Below are 24,768 nucleotides of genomic sequence, written 5' to 3'. Positions count from 1 at the left end.
CCAAAAAAAAAAAAAGATTTCATAGAGCATAACAAACAATAGGAACAGTATCAAATACTGTAGCATACGTTTTTTACTATTTTAATTGCATCAGGAAGCACCTGTTTTTATTTAGAAACCTCCTTTTGGATCTCCCCTCCTATTTGTTAAGTACTTAGATATGGAGAAACATTAGCTTGTTAGCATGTTTAGTGTTAACTTATTGAGATTAGCTGCTTTTGTTATTAGCTGGTGTGTTTTTTTTTAATATGTGTCTGCTTTGTATCTTCCTTAACAAAAATTACATACAGGTTCAATAAAATATATATAAATATATATAAATTACAGAATATATTTCTTTTTGTTGTGCTTCTTCCCTCAGTTCAATTATGCTTTATAACACGTGAAATGGAGAAGTGTTGCTGTTCCTTGTTCATGATTAGTATGGATTAAAAAAACACAGATCTGTCTTTTTTCTCTTCGCACACATGCCATGAAATTCGGTTTTAATTCAGTTTAATTCAGCGCAATATATGAATATATTGTCATTGGCATATATATTCACACGAGATCTGGAAAAACCAAAACACTCTGGGTATTTTTTAAATTCAGTTTTTTTTTACAGCAAGAAGTATGGGGAAAACATATTGCTCTCAGTAGCCAAAGCTGTGTCCAACTATTGTATGGGTCCAATGTTTAGTGCTTCCCTTGGGTTATAATTATTTAAATTTGTAGTTACCCTCCTGTAGGCATAAACTTAAATCCTTGTGCTGCACTGATGCAACTTTAAAGGCGGCAGGAGAGGAGCTGTCTTGTGTGTTGTGTGTCTTTTTTTGTGAGGAGCTGTGTTGGTATAAGAGGAAGGCTTAATTGAACAAACTAATGAGAAGTTTCCTTTTTTGTCATTAGGGACAGACCAGTGAGATTGTTTGACAGTTTATCTATGATAAATAAATGCTTTAAAAACTAATTAGCTTTTCTGCTCCCAGGGGGAATAGTAGGGTGTCCATCTGAACACTGACGAGATCCTGAGCAATGCTGGCCTACGGAATTTGTGCTCTGTGCATCCCCTCTGTAATGTACGGCTCTTCGTCCCCTTGCCTATTACCCATGAGCCTCTGCCACTGGACAGTCAATCCAAGCTGTAGGTTTCTAGCCTTTGTATTTCAGAAGGGCATCAGCCACAGAATCAGACAAAAGTTTTTTGGCATTCATTCATTAAGCCCCCCTAAACTACAAACAGGGAACAAAAATACACAACCACATCCACACCAGGGATCATTTAAAATTTGGCTTCAGTACTTGACCTAACATGCATGCATGTTGTACCTAGAGGAACCATAAGCCACACATTCTGGTCTGATCTGTACATACAAATGTATTTGCCACATATTTGTGCGGACAACTGGACCGATTGATCTTCTCTTAACGTGATCGCCTCATCCCACTCTGTCCTTCTGCCCCATTGTCTTCAGTTCGAAATCTGAAGGTTTCCCTGGGATCTCCCACTATGCTACCATACGTCACTGGCTCGGTCCCCGGCTGCACGGCTCCATGATGCATGGGCCCAGGTCGGTCACTAAGTGCCTCCCGCAGTAAGAAGCCATCCACAGCCGCACTGTAACTCATTAAAGCTTGTAAAAGCAAGCCTGCCACTGGGAGACGAATCGCACCGCCCGCCATAATAGCAGCCAAAGGGGTGGCGCCGAGGAGTCAAAGGTTGGTATCTTCTGTGATGACGAAGCTCTGCATCCTCATCCTCATCCGAACATCTGTGCTGCCATGACGACCCTCTGGATCTATAAATGAAGTCATCGCTCAAGTGTGAGTCGTGCTCACTGGTGGAAATCAGTGTGGAGTCAGTGCACCCTGTGACGTTAATTACATAGAAAATTAAACAAAATCTATAGCAGTGATGGAAGTGTTTACAGAGACTGCAGGCCATGGTGACGCCTCTCAATTTATCATACGGCCCGATAAGTGGGCATAGGGCGAGTCAGGCATCATTTGTTATTGAATCATCTGAAAAAAGAAAACTTCTTCCAACCGAACACAAGCCAAGACGCAACGACAACCATCGCCACGTCGTCATCAAGTAAATAAAAAACTTTTCTAGAAGAAAACGCTGCACAATGTGAATGCTGTCTTTGTTTGACGGCTGACAATGCAGCGTTCTGCTAAAAGGACTGAATGACATGAGAGTACAATGCACAGATATGGCGAAGCGGAGCGAATGCAATAATTACACTTAAGTAACGTGCTGATTCTGACATCTGTCACCTCCGAGTCTCTTTCTGCATATGAGGAGAAACAAACAGTGAACGTTCGCTCTCCGCTGAAGCACCATAATCCCCTTTAAGAATAGACTCTGCCTCACAACCTTTTCTTCTTGGCTTGTAACAATGATAATTGCAATTTTGTGTTGGACGACTTTCAAGGACTTATCTCCTATATTTTGTGTTATTAACTTTTCTCACATTCGGCACGTTTTATGTGTTGCCATTGTTGTTTTTTCAATTGCCCATAATTTCTTTTTGAAATGTAAAGCTATTTTGTTCCCTTTTTTCTTCCCCCTGCATTCTGTGAGTTGTGAATCTGAAAGTTTAGATTGCTTTTTATTTCAGTTCTGAAATCATATAATAAAAGGTTTAGCCTTCGTTTGCCCAGAACTCAGTGCAGCCTATGCGGGAAATTGGTCTATCTTCACTCAACGAGACCCGATGGACAGAAAAAAATGTTAATTAAATAAATAACCCTCCCCTCAGGCCGTCAAAGTGAGCTCTTGTGTCTGATGCGAAAGGGGATGGAAAGTGAGATGCCCCTCCAAGTCCTTTCATCCCAGTGCTCTCCCCAAAAACACAGTGCCGGTTGCGTCTCCCTTTCATTACGTGCCTGGCCTGTCCACCTTTAAACACAATGGCCTGATTAACACACAGCAGCCTGCGATGGGCGACGCCTTCAAAGCTCGGCCCTGCCTCCGGCTTCACAGGCCGAGAGGGTTTTTAATCTGGGCACGCCACCTGTGTGGGGCGTCAGAAGTTTACCCCGCCGTGGCAGGAGCGGCCGAGATCACAGAGGCTCCAGGCCTGGACGCCGCTCCATCCCGCGCCGAGCCGCCTCTCAGGCACGGCACGCCAATGGGGCACAGACCGCTCGGCACCTCCCTCCATTGCGTGCCACGGCTGCAATTTGTCATTTTTCACAGGAGATGAAGCCTTTTATGAAGCGAAATGAGTTTCCCGAGAAAGAAGCGCCACAAAAGCCCCATGATTAATTTGCTTGTTAGGCTATTGCAGCTGTCACCTGTGTAAGACATCTGGACAGCAGATTGACTAATGCCATAAGTGGGCCTGAAACATGTCTCTCTCTCTCTGTCTCGCTCACTCACAGTGCCATACCCTGCAGTCAGTCTTTCACTGGGCTTTTAAGGGGACTACTTGCTGTTTGAAACGAGCCTTTTTTTCTGAAAGGTAATTAATAAGCATTACTTATGATTGACATGGTAATTAGTTGTATTAATGTGGCTGTAAGAAGCTTTGAATGGGGAGGAGGGACAGCACTTTGGAAAGGGTGAGTTGTGTGTGTGTGTGTGTTGGTGGTGGGGGGGGGCCTGAAAGTGACCTCACTCAAATTTAATTACCTTCTGATCATAATCACACTTTCACTGTGATATCATCCGAAGCCTAAACACAGAGGTTGGGAACATATGATTGTACTTATGATTGAGAAAATCCTGCGGCCTGAAAGCTTCACTCCAGACCTCTCATAATGAAAGTTGTCAGGCTCAAAATTGCACCATTTTTATCTCAACACACTCTGTACTAGTTTCTGAGTTAAAATTATGAAAGTATATACTGTGGAATTGCCTGTTTACACATGCTGATTAATGTAAATAACAGAACCCACATATTTTTCATGTGACACCATTTAATTTAAAAGCCATTCACACATCAGCAATTGTGCTTATGAGTTCACCAGGCAGCATCATGGCTAATACATTAAGATAAAGTATAACTTGTGTTATACCCATCATTTTGCTTTCTTCTCTTATTTTTTAAAACTTGATGTGCTCTGGGTTTTGGATGAAGAAGCATATTTAGCATTTAGGATAAAATGCTCTTAACCAAATTTCATTTAATTCCTGCAATAAAGTATTCCCAGACTCATTTTAACCAACTTTGCAGTGGCCCAAACTTTAGTTTATTAAAAATGAAATTGGATTGCTCTGTCATTTCATGTCAACTGTGATATTATTAAATATGGCCAATAGCCAGCTGGGTACAATAGATATTGTGAGGAAAGCAATAATACACGGCCTCCTTTAAAATGCATGGCGTGCACATATTCAGTGCGTATTTGAGGATGGGGTGAAGGGGAGGGAGGCCGTTCACAGCCTGGAATTCACAGGGAGTTCTTGTAGTGACGGGATGTTATGCTGAGTGAATTCCCGCGCTTAGGCTTTAATTATTGGAGAATTAGCTGGTAGCATCAGTTTATTTACGTGTCCCGTGTCATCGGGAGATCCGTGTGAGAACGCCGAGGCTGTGTTGCCTTTACTGGAGGCCGGTGACATCAAAAAGCGCAACACAATACCCCCAGATTCACCTAACATCTGATTAAACTATTTTGAGATGAAGAAAAACAAATCTCTTCAAACAGGTCCCTTCATATAGCGCCACGACCGATTCCCGTCTTTGCCGAACATAAACAAAAGCATGGAATTCCTGGGAGGAGGGGGGATTTTCAAAATGGGGGTCTTCAATCTAACCTGCAAACAGCCCTCTCTGTGCGAGCTGCAATAACACCATCAGCGAAGAGCTTAAGTAAATGCTTAAAAAAACACACGTCGTCGCCGGTATTTCTTTCCCGGAATCAATTTGCAGTTAAAGGACACATTTCACACAGATGGGGCAATTTTACAGATGGAAACGCCACCTGTGAACTTGTAAATCACCGTGGGCATCGATCAGCAGGCCTCTGGGCTGTGCGGAGGTGGCGATTGGCTAAGGAGGCACTTCCACCAGCTCCACCAATCAGGAGCCGGCGTGTCCGCCGATGGAAGCGTTGTAATGTCATTATCATCTCTGCCCACCAACATTTCAGCATGCACATATGGTCCAGTGAAGACATGCATCAGATTGGCTGCCTGGTTTTTGGATTTAAATGTAATTGACAAATGAAAGAAGTGTAATTACATGTTAATGTAATTTATAAATCATGGCATTTTTGTCCAGTATCACCACCGTAACTTGTATGTGTATTAAGTTCAAAAGAAGCCTACAGAACACTCAAGCCATACAGAGAGAGCAGCTGCTCAGGCTACCGGGCTGTGATTGCCCTTGTGGTGCCGTTTCAATAATCCTCTACATGTATGTTTAATGGCCGAGCCCGACAGGAAATGATCGGCAAATGAAACGAAGCAGTGGGTTGTTCCGCACTACAGCAGCGTCAGGCCGGGCCTGGCCGCCATTCATTTTATTGTAACTCATTTCAGCAGCCGGAGTGCAGCAAGATTTAATGTCTCCATTCCCACAGTCCTGTTCTGCATGACAAATTGTTTTAATAAACATATACCGAGTAATAATAAAGTAATAATAAGCCCACAAGTCACCTTATATCACTGCAGTTAAATTTTCCCATAAGCCAACACTGGTTACAATGACAATTACATGGGAGCCAATCCTTAGCAGGGGGAACACAGTGGACAGATTTAATATAGTTTGTAAATATGATTAGTGTGTTGTCGTGTTATTGCAGTCTAGTATTTACATTTCTCTCCGGGGTTATTCACTATGTGGGATCAACATTGAATAGAGCCTTTTTTTTTTTCCCTTCCTCCTCGTTCCTGTTCTTTATTCAGCCTCCTCCGCTTTCCTCCTCAACTTAATGAAAAACACTGTTGACCCTTAATATTCCGTGGATCAATCACCATTTTTAATTTTAAGGATAAATGTGCAATTGTGCGAGCCTCAAAGGTTTCCTCCACCTACAGTTGTGTGTGTGTGTGTGCGCGTTTTGGGTAAAGGTTTCTGCTGCTGGAAAAGAAGGTAATTGTGTTCGTGTAATGACTACTGGATATTTACTGGGGTAATTTCATGCTACATTTCAATTATTGCCCGGATTTGTTTTTAGCTTCCCGAGCCCTCGCCTCCACCTACAGCTTGACTCGAGGAGGGATATTTAGAATCGGTGCAGTGTGCACTTTTCCCGCGCCGCACAGTTGCTTGTGACTTACAGCATCCGGCCACGCCGTTCACATAATGAAATACACCGGCGGAGATTGCTGAGGTCAATTAATGCTGCGGCGGCTCGTATAACCCCGGCCGCAGTCAGCAAAGGGACCAATTTAGCATCTCCTCTGATAGTCCGATACACAAGTAGCCCCAGCAGGTTAACAGTAGCTGCTCGGCGGCCGAAATAGCAAATGCCGGCTGGGCTTAGTGTTTTTTTTGGGGGCGCGCCGCATCTAATTATTTGGAGCTTTTGAAATGGGAGCTTTTGAAATTATTTCAAGCATTATTGATGTGAGATACAAATCTGTTTGAGGAACATATTAGCCCACCCGAGCGCTCGCAGACACGCGAAATAATATACTGGCGACTATTACAACACCCGGTCCAGCCAAACTACCAAATAACTAAAACAAACACTGGCGCTGTAATCCCTGGTTGTTAATGCAATGGAGGACAACGCTTCTTCCCCACTCTCCCACACACAAACACACTCTTGTGTTTACCGCCATTCTGCTTGTCTGCGGAACAGTTATGCTTCTGTCTGGGATCGGAGGAAATGAGATCTCTCTCACTCTGTTCTCATGTCAAGTCGTCGTTCCACACGAGAAAAAGCCTGTCGGAGAAATGTACGCAGATAATTAAAACACGGGCTTTTCAATCTCATACATTTCCATTGTTCCTGGAGAGACACATTTTTAGAACCCATTTAGTTCCCATTGGGAACCCCGTTGTATGTGTCAGTGTTGTAAAGGATTAATGGGATTACATTTCTGAGTGTTGCGCCTCCAGTTTAATTCGACTCTTTCTTCTATTCTAGAAATGATGGCAGAAAAGTTAGGTCACACAACTTTTTTATTTTATTAATTTTTTTTATTTACTCCCGTCTTTTTCCAGAGCAAAAGGAATATGTGCCACAGCCGCATGCCAGCGAATCAAGATCGCTCGTCTTTCAGGGTTTTTATGTTTTAATTAAAAGCTAAGGCGAACTTCTGGGGTCAGGAGATACTTCACAAATTGCGCTTGACTTCAATCTGCATCTGAGCTCCTTAAGCTGCTGAAGTTTCAGGCCGGCCTGTCTGTGATTTGGTTTCTCCGGATCCTGTGATGTGCCCAGATCAGTGGGAGCCGCCGTTTCTGAGCGGGCAGGGTGAGTCTGCCTGGCTCCAGCCCTGCCTGCCTGCATCCTGCCGCCTGTCACCTCTCAAGCTCATAGCACTAATTGTTGTCAAGCGTCCCCTGATCTCGCCGGGCACGCTCTTTGGTGACTCTGATGAAAAAGAGCATCGCCTCCTTGCCTGCTCGTTTGGAAAGGGTGGGGTGCGGCGGTCCTTTCAGCTCGCCAAGCTTCGGCGCCTCGACAGGCCGCCTCTAGACTGCCACTGCCAACATGAAAGGGCCCAGCACTCAGCCGCACCACTGACAGTTAAATGAAATATTTATTTTCGGTATCTAAAAACATATATTCCTCCTTGGCGCTAGTTACCAAGAACATTGACTTTTGAAGCACCTCTCTGCCACAGCTGAGTCTGGCCCTCCAGTGAGTCAATTAGGCAGGGCTCATAAACGCTTGCAGCTGTATTTCTTAAGACTGGGCCCGGTCCCGGACTCTTTTCATCTGCGGTGTGGCTATAATTCATTTCCTTTGATTAATCAATCGTTAGTAAAATATATATGTGCAGCGCAGGAGGAGGCGGGGCGTGTTAACCTGGCCTCAAAGTACAAGAGACCTTCTGATACCCGAACCGCCTGCTGGTTTCTGTGGCTACTTCTTCATAAATGGATTACATCTGTGCCACGCTTTAACCCGGCTAATGTTAATCTGACCCAAAGCTGTTTCCGTATATTTGGTTGGACCTTGCTGTGAGGCTGTCTGATTGTGGGTCTGTCAAACAGAACAACTCTGTTTTTGCCGTTCCACTGGCCCATGACTTTTTTTTTTTATTGGCTTTACTAATATTTGAATTGGCATCAGAGCATGTAAGCTTTCATGGTCTTGGCCTTCACCATTGCAGCTGTCAAAAGTTTTTTTTTTTTGTACTCTGGCTTCATGTTTACTGGTGAACTTTGTGTGGTAACCTATTTTATGACATATTTTCTCCCTTCTAATTTTGAATTATGCTCTTAATTTCAGGATTTATATTCAGTGGTATAAAACATTTCTGAAAACAGCCAGAGATTAGAATCTTCATCTCTCGGATTACAAACAGTGGGATGGGGAAGGGAATGTAGGTGTTATTTCCATATTATTTGTATTTGATCTCCCTTGCATTCTGGAAGAAGGCTGGAGAACCTGAAACTTCTACTCAGTCACAGGCTGAGTATTCAACCTCCTGTCAAAGTTGCCCTTCACAGGAACTCTTGGAAGTAAGATGAAGGCCTCATGAAGGTTCTTAAAGTGAAGGTGAAATGGCAGTTGTGGGTAACAGAGTACTTCAGAAGCCTTTGTATCTATGTGAAACTTGATTCAAGGCCAGGCACACACCGTAATATTTATCCCTAGTTCTGCACCAATTAGGCTTGACCTCCCTTTTTTTGCTGGACATGCAGTGAGAAAATACTCTCCACTCCTGAAATAAAAAATAATAATCTTGTTTTTGTGTGATGTTGCAATGTTTGACTACAAAATCCTTCTCTTGACCTATAAAGCATTTAATGGTCTCTCCCCGCAGTACCTGAAGGAACTTTTAGTTATCAACGATTCGTCACACCCCCTGCGTTCGAAGGGTGCAGGGTCACTACTGGTGCCCAAAATCCAGAAGGCCACAGCTGGGATCAGATCTTCCTCTTATTGAGCTCCACACAACTTGCCGGTCAGTGTTCGGGATTCAGACACAGTCTCAGTGTTTAAAGCTAAACTGAAAACACATCTGTTCACTCTGGCCTTCTGTTAAAATAAATTATTTTATTTGTATTTATTTTATATTTTATATTAGAGTCAATTATTAAGTCCACATTAATAGTCAAGCATAGATAGTGCTTAATTCACCTTAGTCGGGCTGTCCTAGCTGGAGTACTGGGCCACTGTTGCTCTAATGTACCTTGTATTTCTGTTTTGTGCCAGTTGTACAATGCCAATGTTTGCTGCAGTTTCTGTTTGTTCTCTCAAGGCGCTGAATGAGGCGTCCAGACCACCTCCAATGATGAGACCACCAGAGAGGTACAGGTGTGGAAATGGACTGCTGGCCCCACCACAACCCCAGGTCCCACCGCCCAATAAATGGACTCATGACTCTGATAATTATCGGCATGAACAATCTTATAAAAACTGGACTTCCTATACTCATGACTCTTGTTAACCCAGTGTTAACAGTAACACTGTAGTGATGCCCATCACTGAATTACTTATTTCCAAGATTTCTTCAATTTTTTTCCTCCATGCGAGTTTTCTAGGGATTTATTCCTTGTGTCCAGGGAGGCTCTTAGTATGAGGGGTGTCATCTGTAGTGGTTGTTAAGCCCATATACTGAAATATACTGCTTATGAATTTGGGCTATACAAAAATTAATCATTATTGTTGTTGTTGTCTAGTGAAGCTTCTATAACATTTGATTACACTGAATTCATTCTTAATCAATTCATTTGTTTCTTATAATGTTTGTATTATTAAAAACCAGTTAGGTCTGCTCAAAAATACAGGCCTTGTTTTTTGCAGTTCTACTTTTTTACTCTTATATGAAAATGTTTCACAGTGAAGAAGATTTTTTTTATCATATGCATTCATATACATTTTTCCTCATATCCTTTTTTTGCCATATGTATTTATGCTTGTTCTGGAGTGAAGTGTTTGTGTGTAAATTTTGTATCCCTGGCTAACTATAGCGAGATTGTTGCAGTGCTATCGAAGTGGAACAGTCATGAGCAGGGTCATGATATTTTGACTCGAATGGAATTCTTTGTTTAAAGTTGTCAACAAAGACAGCTGTCATTAGGGCTAGTATTTCACACACACTGTGAGAACGTGAGAACCACACTGTACCATCAGACTCTTCCGTGTGAGCTGATTAAACTTGAGAATTTAAAGTGTGTCCCCAGTGTCATTTTTGTCCTAGATCCTCAGTTATTAGAAAGTATTGCATTTGGCTAAATCACATTCTCTTGTGGTTATTTTTTGGATGATTTTTGGATGAATCAGTATTCACAATAAGATTTAGTGCTTCGGTGCTTTTAGTGCTTTTTTTCCTTTTTACTTCAGTCATGGTAACACTTGAGTTATGTTCTTTTATTAGACCTGCTCTGCTGTAAAGAGCAGAAATATGGCAACGCTAATACCGTTGTGACTGTTCAGGAGTGTAAAAGCTTGCAGCTTAATGAAGATTCTCCCCCTGCACTTAGCAACAGACTGCGCATGAAGAAAGTGCTGGCAGTCTCATAGAGCCATTATCTACCGTAGTTCCATAATCGTATTGCTCTGGTCATTAGGATAGAAATACAGTGTGCACGTCTCCCTTCATCTAGGTGAGTTTCTAGCAGGCATCGTGACGTTCATGGAAAGAGCATGAGGGGAGGCCGCATGTGAAGAGGATGGCATGCTGAAAGTGAGACGCAGTCCCCGGAGTGCGAGTGATCCGAAATCATCCCAACTCTGAACCTCCACTTTTTTTCTCCTCCTCCGAACCCGGCACCTCCTCTCAACTACTTCCACAGAGCAATCTGAGGCGCTCGTCGCTGGCATCACACAGCCCCGTGCTCATCTGAGAGTCAAACATATCTCCAATCCCCTTACCATTACCCAGCTCCCCAACATTGGCAAACTGTTTTCCTGTTAGTTTAAGTTTCGCCTCAACTAATTAATATTTTTGCTTATAGCTGGAGCAACTCCCTTGGGAGCCCCCTTAATTAATCATTTATAAATCTACACTGCCTCCTAGTTTATTAGGCTCTGCCGTTGGCGCTGGCTGCATTGGGAAACCACAAATGATTAGTTACAGGAATGAAAGGCCCCCCCAAACACCGCCACTCCCCACCCTTCTCCTCTCACTCCCATGTTTCCAACTGATTAGGGCCTCACACAAAGAGGCATTTCCAACAGCCCTGCGCCGCACTTTAATTCATTCAAAGCGTCTGACACATTAGGCCATTCAGCCCCCCCCCCCCCCCCCCACACTTTTTCAGCAGGCTGTGGCACTTTCTCACCCCACTGATGCTTTAGTCGGCCTGTGCCTTGTGCGGCTGGGTGGTCGACGCAGAGGCCTGGTCGGGAAGAGAATGGGAGAATAACCAGCAAACGAGAGAACTTAACCCCTCGTACCGCTGCAGTCCTTCTCTGACTCCCGACTACTCTCGCAGGCCAACAGGGGCAAAATTCATCCGTGCAAAAATCCACAACTGCTGACACACACGGTGCTAAAAATGTCTGGCTTTTTTTTTTATTGGGAAAAGAGGCAGTATTTCCGTCAGTTTAGCAGGGGGGAAAATAATGAATTGAATCAACTGGAGGCATCGCAAGAGTTTTTTTTTTTTTTTAATAACATATTTGTGCTGGGAGAGAAGGACGCCTGATTCAACAGGGTTCCGCCATCCAATTAAACCTCTGCTGGCTAACACACGCTGGCCCCGCACCAACACCCTGCTCTTTCTTATCGCTGCATTTACCCCTCTCTTACCATCAAACAGTCTGCACTTCACTCTAGATGCCAGACGTAGTTAAGTAAATAAACTTAATCCACCAGATTGTCTCAGGATAGAAAAGCCATGACCATTTATGATTATGGGATCTCTTGAGTGTTGCATTGTGTTATCTGCTTTTATATAAAATATATACGGCATGATGGATCATACTTTTGAATGAACACACATTAGTCTGCATATTAGACGTGTAAATGAAGACTGCAAGGTTAGAAAAACCAATGATAACATGTTACTGAACGACAACTACATCCTTCTTCAGCAGAAATCATTTCACACAATGTATGTCACAAAAACACAAAACAAGTGAAAGCACAAACTCAGCTAAATCATTTTACACTTCTCGAGGCTATTCTGTTCTTTATTGTGATGGCCGCTTTTATGGCATGGAACTACATTACCCAGCATGCTCTGTATGCATAGACAGACAACACTTAGCCTGACCCAGAGTCACTCATCAGCGCTTCAATTGTCATCTGGAGCCAGCACTGCAGCACTCATCCCTCACAGATAACACTGACGGAAAAGAGCAATCATAACGGAAGGCAAGAAATAGAGGGGCCCTTGCAGGCAGCTACAGTAATTACACCGCATTCATCAGAGGGGGCTGTGTGTCTGCATGTGTGTGTGTGTGTGCGCGTGTGTGTGAGGGGGCAGCACGTGCAGGCATGCATTGTCTACACAACAAGAACCAATCACTTTTATTGAAATGCATCTCAATTTCCCTTTTTTAATACTGAGGGTCCATTATGAATTCACAGGAGACACAATAAATCAGAGCTGGAGAGGAGGGGACGCGTTTCAGCTGTCTGAGTTCTGTCTTCATTACGCTGCACAGACACACACATCATACACACACACTTATGTAAACGAACAGCCATTCATATTCTCTCTCTCTCTCACACACACACACACACACACACACACACACACACATGCGTGCATGGTCACATTTACATACACATTCACGTAAACACGCCCATGCACACTGTCATGCCCAGGGCCGCTGTGGGCGAGCTGCAGAGTAGGCTGGGGCCCTAATATCTGTTATGAGGCTTGTGACCACTTTCACCAGTTTAGAGATATGATTACAAACATTACTAAACCTAGCAGGCCTACTGATGGCAACATTAGAATATGATAGATTATGCCTATTTGCTTCCAATATATCTTAAGGATACAGAGTGACTTTCATTAACATTGCAAGCTAAATCACACATTCAGACTTGAACAGTCCAATGACTTGCAAATAAGACTTTGCTCAGAAATGGCTAGGGTGCTGGTTAGTTGTAGCTTGGCTGGCTAGCAAACATGTGGATGGTAAACCAGTTTAACATGGTAAACCGGGTAAAGTTGGTCAGCAGGGTTAGGACCATTAAACAACTCCCTTGCAATTTTGCATGACTTACAATTGTTTTAAAAACCTCCCGATAAACTGCAGCGTTTCACAGCTAGTACCACATGAAACAGACCAGAAAGGGAATTTTACAAGCACTAACATGTAGTTACATGATGCTTTTGGATGGATCATGGATATTATGAGCATGGCAACACGTTTTTGCTGCATGTGTGGAGGAAACTGAAACCACACGGCTCTTTCTCCAAAGTTGTTTGTGTGTAACCAATGTCTTCGTGCACTCACACTGGCTCTGGAAACTGGCAAAAGAGTGAGCTGGCAGTAATTCGATACTCACTGGTGACTTTCCAAACACCAATATCTCTCCAGTATTTTTTCTGGCTGCCAACGGACGATATAAAACCCGCATCTAGCCCATAAATCTCACTTAACTTCTCAGGTTTTAAATACTGCTGAGTGCTTGGATTAGATGAGTATTTGGCCGCTGCTGTCCCAGAGAATTTTTTGGGGGGAAAAACTTGGAATAGCTTTTCTAACCGAAACAAAAGGTGGCCTTTGGGGTTATAATAATTATTTTTTATTTATTGTCTTTGTTGTTATTTTAATTAGATACATTTTTTATAATTGCTGCATGCCCCTAGTCTGAATCCAGCATTCAAACAAAATGCACAAATGCATTCGCTGAAGTGCTTTACTGCCCCCTTTCTCTGCTTTTCTCCCCCTCCCTTATTCCGCCTCCACTTCTTCTGCTATCCCTTCTCCCTCACTTTCTCATTCTTTCACTCTCTCACATTGCAAATCCCCCACTCTGCTGCATCTCTTTGTTGAACACCTAAATTAAAACCTGTGAAATATTTCGAACGTTGCTGTAAAGTGCACCGGGGCTTGTTGCATTTGATTTGTTTGTGTAATAATGAAACTGCTATCACTCACTAAGCTATTTGGTTGGGCAATTGCTGCATTGCAAACTTGACATATTCTGGTGCTATAATGTGTTTTTAGAGGTGATATATGTGCATACTGACAGGCTGAGATAGCATGCTAGGATGCAGAAAAGGAGGGGGGAAAAAAAACAATTGAAAGACGCACACAGATCCTTCGTTCTTGGAAAGCAGAATAGAAAGGCATGCCAACCGGTGATTGGATGATGGTTTACATGGCAGAAAGCAAAGAAAAGCATGACTGTTAGTGTTTAGTATTACATTAATAATACATAGGTTTAGGTCATGTTGTAAGCATATATTCATATAGGATCCTTTCTCTTTTTTCTCTCTCATCATTATGTCGTCCCATAAACAAAAAACTCATATGTCTTGACTGGCTATGTACAGGCCCCTGACACCACACTCATTGAACAGGGAGGAAACAAAAGATTGTGTTTATGAATGTGAAATAGATGGATTCATCTTCTCAGGCCTAGCTGATTGGGGAGATTGTATCTGTTTGAATCCATTACTGTGATCTCTGGTGACGGAAGGGTAGCGGACGGCGGCGAGATGAATGGAGCGCTCCGTCTGATTACTGAGATCAAGTTCAAATGGCCAATGCTGCAGGATTTGGAGTCTCAGAGTACAGTGAATACACTTTGATTGGCCTTGCCAATTGCAAATATTTTGTCCTGCCCACGCACATGGACACACACTAGTCAGGCTTCTTATACAACTGTAAACCTGTGAAAATTTGGTACCACTCATAGACCCTTGACAGGGTCTGCTGAGTATTATGCTAGTGAAGTCGCATTGCTTAGTGTGGACGTTGCTACACCAGATCCACTGGTCTGGCTGTCCGTACAATTGGCATGGCACAACTTTTTACGCCAGATGCCCTTCATGATCCTCCCAATTTATATGGGCTTGGGACCAAGAACTGCACAGTCATGTTCATCACCAGTGGCTGGGTTGAACTGAGTCGAAAATGAAAAAAGTGAAGTGATTGCAGCACAACGAAATGTGTCCTCTGCATTTAACCCATCACCCTTAGTGAGCAGTGGGCAGCCATGAAAGGCCACCAGGTGTGTGGGGACAGTACCTTTCTCAGTGGCACCTCAGTGGCACCTTGGCGGATCGGGATTCGAACCGGCAGCCTTCTGATTACTTAACCCCTAGCTGAATATTAAGGGCTGTATATTAACAGAACTATTTGATGCAAATAAGTCTAAACTACACTCCAGGCAAGACATTTGGGATCAGCCTTGGATTATTAAAAAAGTAAATACACAGCTGTTTTCTTTTCTTTTATTACAAAAAAACAAATATAACTGAATGGTTGTTAAAGTGTAATATAATAATGTACACTTCATGGATGTGAAAATTTCTGTAACAGTTTTCATCAAATCCATTGCCTTTATCATTGTGACACCTCGGTGTCCTTGGACTAGCCAGGTGACGCCTTTTTCACATGTTTCACCCATCATCTGACCACCCATCTTTTAAATATGAGACTATATCTCAGAAGACCTGTTTTTTTTGGTATAGTGGTGACCGTTTGATGCTGCATTTCTGTCTTTAATTTCTTTTGCAGCCATTGGACCATTTTTTTTTTTTAAACATTCACCATGTTTTTAATGTCGTGCATTTTTTCGGATCCTCCCTCACTTGTGTCATGACAATCATAACAATTCATATTTCCACTGTACATTCACACTGGGTAGTTAACATAACCTTCACTACCACAGACCAGATAATAACCCCCAAAATCAGGGGTTGCGCCCTTCTAAGGCTGCACTTGATTGAATGTATGTGTGACAGCAGTGGGACAAGGTGCCTTCAAATGCAGCTAAGAAATGAATCCTTTGCACACCGATGTATCCCAATATTCAGTGCATCCAAGTGACAGTTAGTGATGCAAATATGAAATGTCCTGTAAGATAGACTCTCTCGTTTAACAAGAGTAGGGGGCTTCACTGTTTGAAGGACATGGCCTACGATGGCGGCCGTCTTAGCCTGAGCTTTCTCTGAAGGACGCAGCCCGTGAAATGGGACACAGCTTATCTCTGTGTCACCCTTCTATAGTAAAGCGATGCCAGAATTGGAGTCAGGTCCTTTGGCTTCCATAGTCTGATGTATGGTCTTCAAAAGCAAGGGATACAGTATGAGTGTGATACTTATTGCCGGTTGTGCCAGCGAGCAAGAGAGAGAGAGAGATGGATGGATTTGTGACAGAAATCTAGGCCCATGCTCCTAATCCCCTTTAATAGAATCCTGATTGTTTCTCTTAAAGAAGAGTGTCACAGTGAAGGGCCGAACAGGCACATGGTCTGTTTTTGATAGCACAGGCGGTAATGGAAAGTCGGATATGCGATTTAAAAGTTTTGAAAGACACGTAAGACGAGAATCAAGATCTCCTTCTGCTAGTGCATTGCATCCATTTTTTTAGATGGCCCATTGTGGATCCTTACATGGCAGGACCTTAATGGACCAGCATGTTTTTTTTTTTCTTACTTAGACCACATAGCACCATTATAGCATAACAGTTTTACTGCTGCTGTGTTATAATTAATATTTGTGTATTAATGTGTTCGTTTGTTTATGACAGCACTGCTCCAGGTCTGTCATTGCCATTATAAAATTCCGCAGGTACGTTAACAGCATACAATCTCCCATGTTTGAAGTGCCCTTGTTTGGCTGTTGTCAGAACGTTTTGGCAAGTAGTCATTTATTCTGACATGTTTGTCTCGCTGTCAAATTGTTCTTTTAATGCAGAAGATGAGGAAGACCGCATTTAGCTTTTAAATGCATAAATTGAATTCTCTTTCTTTGTTTTTTCTTTTCTTCATAATTTCTCTGGTCACATCCAAATGCCACTGATTATTGTATGAGACGTTCTCCAACATAGCCGCTGACCTACACACTATTCCAGTTTGACATAATGTATAATGGGTTTTGTCAAGTATGCATGGTAAAATGTTTTGGCTTAATATTTAATGTTGTGCATTTTGGCATACATCCTTTGGCTAGTTCTGCAGATTTGGAGTACAGGGGCATTTTGATCTTTCATGTTTAATGTTTTTAAAATAAAATAAAGTTTCCCTGCAGAGAGAATTTGCAGCTCCTTTATTATTTAAATTGGATTCACAAACTTTCTAACTCCGTAAGTCACCACCCTGCAGTTTGAGGAGGGTACTGATAAATTGGCACTGTGGATGAAAATCCAGAATTATATATTTTTAAATCTGTTTCCCGCTGTTTATTTACCTGGTAATTGCAAAATGGCAGAAGCAGAAAATTTAATTGACCACCTAAACCCTGTTTTATTCCTCACTTCCCAGTAACAGCGTGGTACATGGTCTAAAATGAACGCGCAAGCGTTTATCAAGCGTAAAAAATTCAGCGACGTCACCTGACCACACAGCAGCCAGTGGCTTCCCTGCGCTGTTAACCTGGTAAAAGACAATCAGCTTGGTCCCCCAAGTGAAATGAAAAGCCCAATAAAATGTCTTGGCCGAGCCTCCTCTAAATAAGAAACAGGCAGGCAGAACTTTAAAGCTGTTTACCCACCTGACTGTGTGACGCTGCGATGTGGCACCTGTGTCCAGATTCAACTGGAAAATGACTTGCTAATCTGTTTAGTTATTTGGAGTAATTGGGTCGGCTGCCAGTGAGGGGGATTTCCTTGAATGTTGAAAGTCTCCACTAGTAGTCCATTCCTGACTCCTTGCTATAATTACTCTGACTGAGCTGTGGCCACAGGGCCTGTGAGCAGGGCTGCTTTTTAAACTGTAAATTATGAAGGATTAGCATTTATGAATTTTAAATCAGGACTGTGGTAGGAGACACTAAAGCTGCTTAGTGATTGCAAACGGCAGCATTTGAGCAGGCGGCTGTAACCCTTTACTCTCTGCGCCAGCCGGTGGGTGTGCACAGAACCCGCCCCACACACACACACACACACACAGACACACACACGCGCACATGCGCAGTCGCGCACTCACAAACACGCGTTGATACACGTGCAGAGTGTAGCGGCTTCCCTTATCCACGGCTGACTCCTGCTATCGGCTTTACGTGAATGAGGAGCTGACATCTTAACATCACATCGAGGCGGCCTGCGAAGGGAGATGTGTTCGCTTCTCTCCCTCTTGCTCCCTCCCTGGAGTTTGGGACGCTCTCAGGAGTGTCATACTGAGCGGAATATCAAATGGGTGATTATGTTAATGTGGGAGTTGATCCATGCTAAATTATGCATAATGGATTGATGTGACACACAGTCATCAATTAGTCGGATATCAACATTAAAAAGTGTGACGCAGCACGATATTCCCTCTCTTTTCTGGCATGGAGGGACAGAAGGGGAGGATCGGAAACGAATTCCGAAATGCCCACCATGGCTGTGGCCCTTGACGACCAAGCTCTTCCGGAACGACCAAGGACAACTTTTTCCCTCCTTTTTCCATTTGCAGCCCCTTGCGTCTCCTCTCTGGAGGTGCTAGCCCATGACCGCTCTCACACATTATCAGCTGGTCCCTATATCACACATATCGAGGGGTCCTTCGCTGGGGTACGCCCGCAGAGCTAACGTTAACTGACTCGGGCCGGTGCCTGGGGGAATTGGCTGCATGTTTGCGGGTCTGCTCTGCCACATGGAGCCGCCCAGACACACAAGCTGATTATACAGCATCACAACGCCCAACCTGGCACCTCTTCTGCCCACACTTCCATGACACACTACGCCCAAGCAAAGCCGTCTGCAACTACTGAATGTTAAGGAGGTAACTTTATACTGACGTCATGCCTGTGCAGGGCTAGGTCATGTGGTTCCATACTACAAGGATTTGAAAACTGTTCAGAGAAGGACATCTGAAAATGTATGAAAATGTATATATTGCTAATGTACATAAATAATGATAGGTAGAATGCAATTGTAATATTAATAAAATAATGATACATAAGGAAAATACAAACAAATGTAATGTAGAAAAACTTGAATAAATTAAACTATCAGCTATACTGCAATAAGCAGATGGATTTTATCTAAAAAGCTATGGTAAAATAATAGCTCTTTAGAAACAAGGAAGTAATTTGGCTTCACTAATTGCTACTGGAATAGTATTCCCCACTATATTTCTTAAGTACGGAGAGAATCTCAGAAGCGGAAGATGTTCAAGTCCTAAGGGTAGCTTGGATGGTTAAAAGCTCAGTAATGTAAGAAGGTGCAAGGCCATTAATGGCACCATGTAATCAGAACAGGGAATATCACTTTCAACAGTTCCTGAATAAAAACCATGTTTTAGATGTGAAGCATTAAAAAACTTTTTAAATGATTTTACCAGTACTTTTACTACTAGAGTTTCACCATTTCCTTCTGACAACTTTCTCCTTCTGGGAATTAAGCGATGGTTAAGGGTTTATACAAGAACACATACAAGATGTGTTCTAACTTTCTGAATTGTTATGAGGGTAATGGATTTTGGTGAAAAAAAATAATAAATCAAATTACATTGCTGCACCATATTATTATACAAGTGTGTCTTTTCTAAAAATGGAAGGTCTTGAGGTTAATGTTAATTCCATTAAAGCCTAAGAACTAGATTGAAATGCAATATTTGAGAGATTGAAAAATCACTCATACTTTTCCTTATGGATTTGCCAATTAATAAATTGAGTTTTTATTAATTTCCCATACTGACCTACTTAAAACCGAGCTCATCGCTTTGTATCTAATTAAATGAGCACAGTCTATATCTGAACGTTAAACTCCAAGGCTGTGTTTTATTGGTGTGCAGCAGCGTGGGGTTTTTCGTACCGCCAGTGTCACAGCCCAACGCTAGCTTTAACCAAAGCTCCCCTCTTGTCAATTTTCTTTTTAGAGAAAAAAGTTGGAGGGTGCAGAAGTAAGACTAAATTGGAATTACTGTCTTGGTGCTTACACAGGTAAAATAAAAATGGTTCTGCTAAATCTCCGGTGTTGGCCGGGCCAGCCAGTCCTTCTCCAGCTCCTCTACCTCACTCTGAAGCTTGAATGGACACATCTTATTGATTTTCTTTCATGCCGGATTGCATTGATTTTGGGTGAATATGGCAGACAAATCCAGCTGGCTCTCTCCAGAGGGACAGCATTTGTGTGTGTGTGTGTGTGTGTGTGTGTGCACAGAGACAGACATGAAGGTCTGGACTGTCCTTTCACAGCGGGGTGACTGGCCTTATTACGCCATGCTGGAGATGAGCTACCTTCTGTTCACTGTCCCCCATTTCTCTCCTCTCCCCCAAATTAAATGGAGAGCTTTTTAATTATTTATCAATACCATGACTGGTAGTGGATCAATTGGTGTGAATGGTTTTTAAGCATAATGAGATCAGGGCCTGTGCCGATGGACTTGAAGAAATTGATTGTTCTCTTAAAAATTTTGATGTGTGCGTTAAGGAACCCAATTATTTTTCCTAGTGAGCTGGAGATGGTGGCTGACATCGTTTAGGATATGGGGTGGCTTGTGAGGAGTCCCTGCCCCAGGAAGCTTTCCGTGGGGGCTTGTTCACCTTGTCTGCTGAGAGGTCTTGTCATCCATTGCCTTTAATCAACCTCTGAACACAGGACACATCGTCATATTTTTACAGAACAACACCCTGCATAGGTTGTCTGCTGTGTATGTAATAAAGGGCATAACATAATAACTTGTAGTTATCAGAATGCCATGTCCCCTCACCTTTAAAGGCAGGGACACAAGGACTTCTATAATAATGCGGTCTTTACCTGATAAATGTGTTTTCAGTCAAGGAAACTATTCCAGCTCATTATAACAGTGTAACATATATTAATCTAGGTAATGCAAATTAAGAGCTAAAGTATTCAAAAAGGTCAGATATATTTTAATTCTTTGTGTTAAATGAATACTTACAATGTATTAACAGCAACAAAAAAAACAAGATCCAGTCTGGTCTGCGGTGCATTATTGTTTCATTATGAACCGCCGACTTGAGACATGGTAAAAAGCATCTTATTGCTGCAAAAACGACAACATGCCAGCAGTGAGTCCAGTTTTAGTTTTTTGTGTATTGGATTTTTTTTTTGTCCCATTCTGTCCTTGGATTCATGTCTGCCTGTTGCCAGATTCTGTATTTTGTGCTTCTTTTATTTTGTTTCTTTTTACACACCTGCATGCTCATGCTTTTCATCATCAGTCACATTTCAGTTGTGACTAAGTTTTCACTAAAGCCATCAGCTTTACAGCAGATGTTCAGTTCATTTTTTTTTTGTCTGTTTGTAACTTCAGGACTAGATGTTGACACACCCTTGAGCTCCCATCTGCTATAAACGGGTCTGGATCACTCTTGATTTATTCAGATGGTGTTTACCTGTGCTTCTGTGTATAAATGCCTTCCCTTTGTCCATTGCCTTTGATTGTCATCTACTTATGTGTTGTTGTTTTTTTTGTTTTGTGAGTGACCATTCGTCTTTGGGGTCATCCTGCCATCTCTATATTGAGTTCTTAGTGAATGACAGTTCCTCTGCTGTTGTGCCGTTGCCTCCATGCACAAGATCATGACTGATGACTGATTAAAACATTAATTGTGTAATACAGGCTCCATTTCATCACGCTGTGTTAAAGATTAACTGTGGCCAACCAACTGATCATCACACATACATATGACCTGTCACCTGTCTTATACGGTATGTGACCTTTTCCTAAAGGACCCATCCTCCAATTTTTTTTTTGTATAATAAGGTGTTGTCTGATCGGTACGTGATTCCTGTCATTCCCCCTACTATGGAATGATATGAAAATCCTGAAATCCTGTCCTAGAATACATGTGAGGATACACTTACAGTAATAAAATGGAATAATGCAGTTGCTTTCAGGTTCACATTTTACAAGTAATTTGCCACAGATTGCATTTTTGGGGGGGTAACTAACAACTGTGACCAGGAGCTGCTTGGACTCTCGCAGAATGCACGGTGTTACTGCACAGCAGCCGATTCCATCAGGAATTATTAACCACTGACACACCAAACAATCTAATTCCATATTGAATGTGCTGTACCAGGTGCAGTAAACAACTTGTGAGATGACCGTACTTCAAATGAATTAATGCAGAGATGAATTTCTCCAACTTTATTTTTATTAGCGTTTTTGGGGTGGGGTGGGGGTAATATTATTATTTGGCTGTTTGAAAATGAATGAAATATCTATAGGTGCTCTACTTGCACGTTCATTCAAGAGTGATAAGCAAACAATCAGAAGATCTGAAAGATTGAATCCAGAAGATTGTTTATGAGGGAGGGACAAGCCAACATAAAGGAGACGTTATAATGAGATTTTTTTCTGCTGCTGATGGAATTGGATTATATGGAGACTTATTTGTGTGGAGTATTGAGCACCACAAAATAAATTCTCACCTATTCAAATTTAAATCAGACCTAGGTGCTGCAGATAATCCATTTTAAGACAGTATGAACTCAAAACGATGGTCCAAGCCCCACAGATTTCAAATAAATAAATAATTCCTGATGAAAAGGCATGTGCGGTGCCAGAAGCATTCCAGGGTGTATTTCTAAAAAAAACCTTCAAATGTACACTGCTGAATGTGCTTGATTATTTTCCAAGAGCCATAAACAGCTTTATCCATATTCATGGGGAAACTGGAGCCGTCTCCCAATCATCATGTCACACGAAGTCTTAGGCAAAGCGCCTTCCCAACAGCGTGGTATTTAGCCGGATCAAGGAACCTGATTTTGTTTTGCGCTCCCCTCTCTATTTAAATGTCGTCCTGTATCAGAGCCGAGTCTGCTGATGGTTTCGGTTACATGGTGGCTCTGGATTCATTAATCCTTTTGGAACGGCTCTAATATACATATATAAATATATATATATTTGTGTCTGAATAGTGAGACTTAAGCCTGGAGAGAAGGACAAGGTTTGGAGTGAAGATGAGCCGTGGGCACTGGCTCTCAGCACGTGGTGGGAGGCTTCAGCTGCCTCTAATGTGTGAAGAGATGATTGAGGTGGGTGGCGGATGGCCTGGTGTGCGTGTGTGGCGACAAAACCCTCGCATGAACTCTCCAAAAGTATTAGCTCAAGTCAGCCTCTAGTAAATGTGTATGTGTGTGTGTGTGTGTGTGTGTGTATGTGTGTGTGCAAGTTTACTCCGGTGTCTTCCTCAAGATCCTGCCACTCACACCGTGAACCGGTTCAGACTGCTCCTTTGAATAATGCAAAGGCCCATGCAGACAGGTCTGGGAACACCGTCCTATACACTACATTCTCACATTTTGTGGCATTTTACCCCACTCAGTAGATTTACACCATATGGAAGCATACAGATCTATAACTTTATCCACACGGAACTTGACTTTGCCCTCCTTCCTGGAGGAATGTCTCCCTTCCTCGAGTTTCCTATGCCTTGAGCTGCGTTGCCAGGTCTTTGTACATAATGTAGCGTGCTGAATTTTTTAAAGGAACATCACAAGTCCTATTATTTGTCCAGGAAGAGAAGACCTGTAAACATGAGAGGATGCTGTCTGGGCTTTTGAACATCACAAAGACGCTGCCGTCATTAATTCTTTATCCCCGGCAGGACTTCGGTAATTACAGCCTCTCTCCAGATAATGACCTCTCCCTCTCACCCCCCTACTGCCATATTTAGTTACCGAATAAATTCTTATTCTTCCTGAAATGCTGCGGAGTTTCAGTGACGTGCATGTGTAAATTAATCAGCTCACGCAGGAGGTGTTAAGAGAGACGTGCTGGTGACTGTCAGATCAAAGCTAATGAAGAAGCCGTCTGCGAGAGGGCCGGTGGTGGCCAGTGCCTCATGCGAGGAAGATGAGGGCCTGGTGAGGAGCAGGACGGTCAGAGCATCAGATACCACTGGGGTTGTCACCGTCACCGGGTTTCCTTTTGCAGCGCCGAAGGAGCCAAGGCACATACTGCACAACGGCAAAATAGGACTTACACACTCACACACACACACACACACACACACACACACACACACACAAAAGTTACTTGGGAGTTAATAGGTGACCTTTGTGGGAAGCAGCATGCATGCATTTTTAAACCAGGGCATAAATAGCTGAGCTACATAACAATTAAGGTAACCTTTCTGTTTGAATTCTGTTTGAAAGAGGCAATTTCTCAGAGACATGAAATTACAGGAATGATAAATTATTTTTGCGCTAGAGAAGAGAGATGAGGAGAAAGGGAGAGGAGATAAGAGGGGGGTGGGGGAGGAGAAAAAGGTCTGCCTGACTTGTAAATCCCAGTTATAATGCCTCGTTAAAAAGATTTGGGAAAGCGAAACAGAGGCAGACGCGTGCATCCCTCTTTTTTTTTTTTAAAGGTAGACAGGTCTCGGTGGGATTCATTAATGCGCGTCCCAGTGGTAGTCTTACTTTCACTGGGTTAGCACGGATCCTGAAATTACATCTAATTGGACAATTACTCAAACTCAGAAACCTCCGACAATAAGCTAACCAGACCCCCCTAATAAACACCTTGTCTTCTCAATAAAAACAAGGAAGTCATTTACCTGGCCCAAGAGGCACAATTTTTATCTGCGCTAAATTTATTTTCAAAATAATTGCGTGCGCCATGCGTGTGAATATTAAAAAGGTGGGCCTGCAGGAGAAGAGTAATGCGGG

The 24,768-nt window shown here is 42.6% G+C and overlaps 1 long non-coding RNA gene across 1 annotated transcript in view; it reads left to right on the top strand.

Annotated features, from left to right (window-relative positions):
• Nucleotides 1–9,543, top strand: part of LOC114766258 (uncharacterized) — a 35,885-nt gene extending 26,342 nt beyond the window's left edge. Inside the window, exons 2-3 of the long non-coding RNA XR_003742761.1 lie at nucleotides 8,882–9,022; nucleotides 9,320–9,543. This is a non-coding gene — a long non-coding RNA (uncharacterized LOC114766258). The remainder of the gene's footprint in view (nucleotides 1–8,881; nucleotides 9,023–9,319) is intronic.
• Nucleotides 9,544–24,768: the final 15,225 nt, after the last annotated feature.

This window comes from Denticeps clupeoides, chromosome 16, assembly GCF_900700375.1.
Source record: "Denticeps clupeoides chromosome 16, fDenClu1.1, whole genome shotgun sequence".
In the NCBI taxonomy this organism is placed as follows: domain Eukaryota; kingdom Metazoa; phylum Chordata; class Actinopteri; order Clupeiformes; family Denticipitidae; genus Denticeps; species Denticeps clupeoides.
This window is presented reverse-complemented; position numbering and strand designations above follow the sequence as displayed.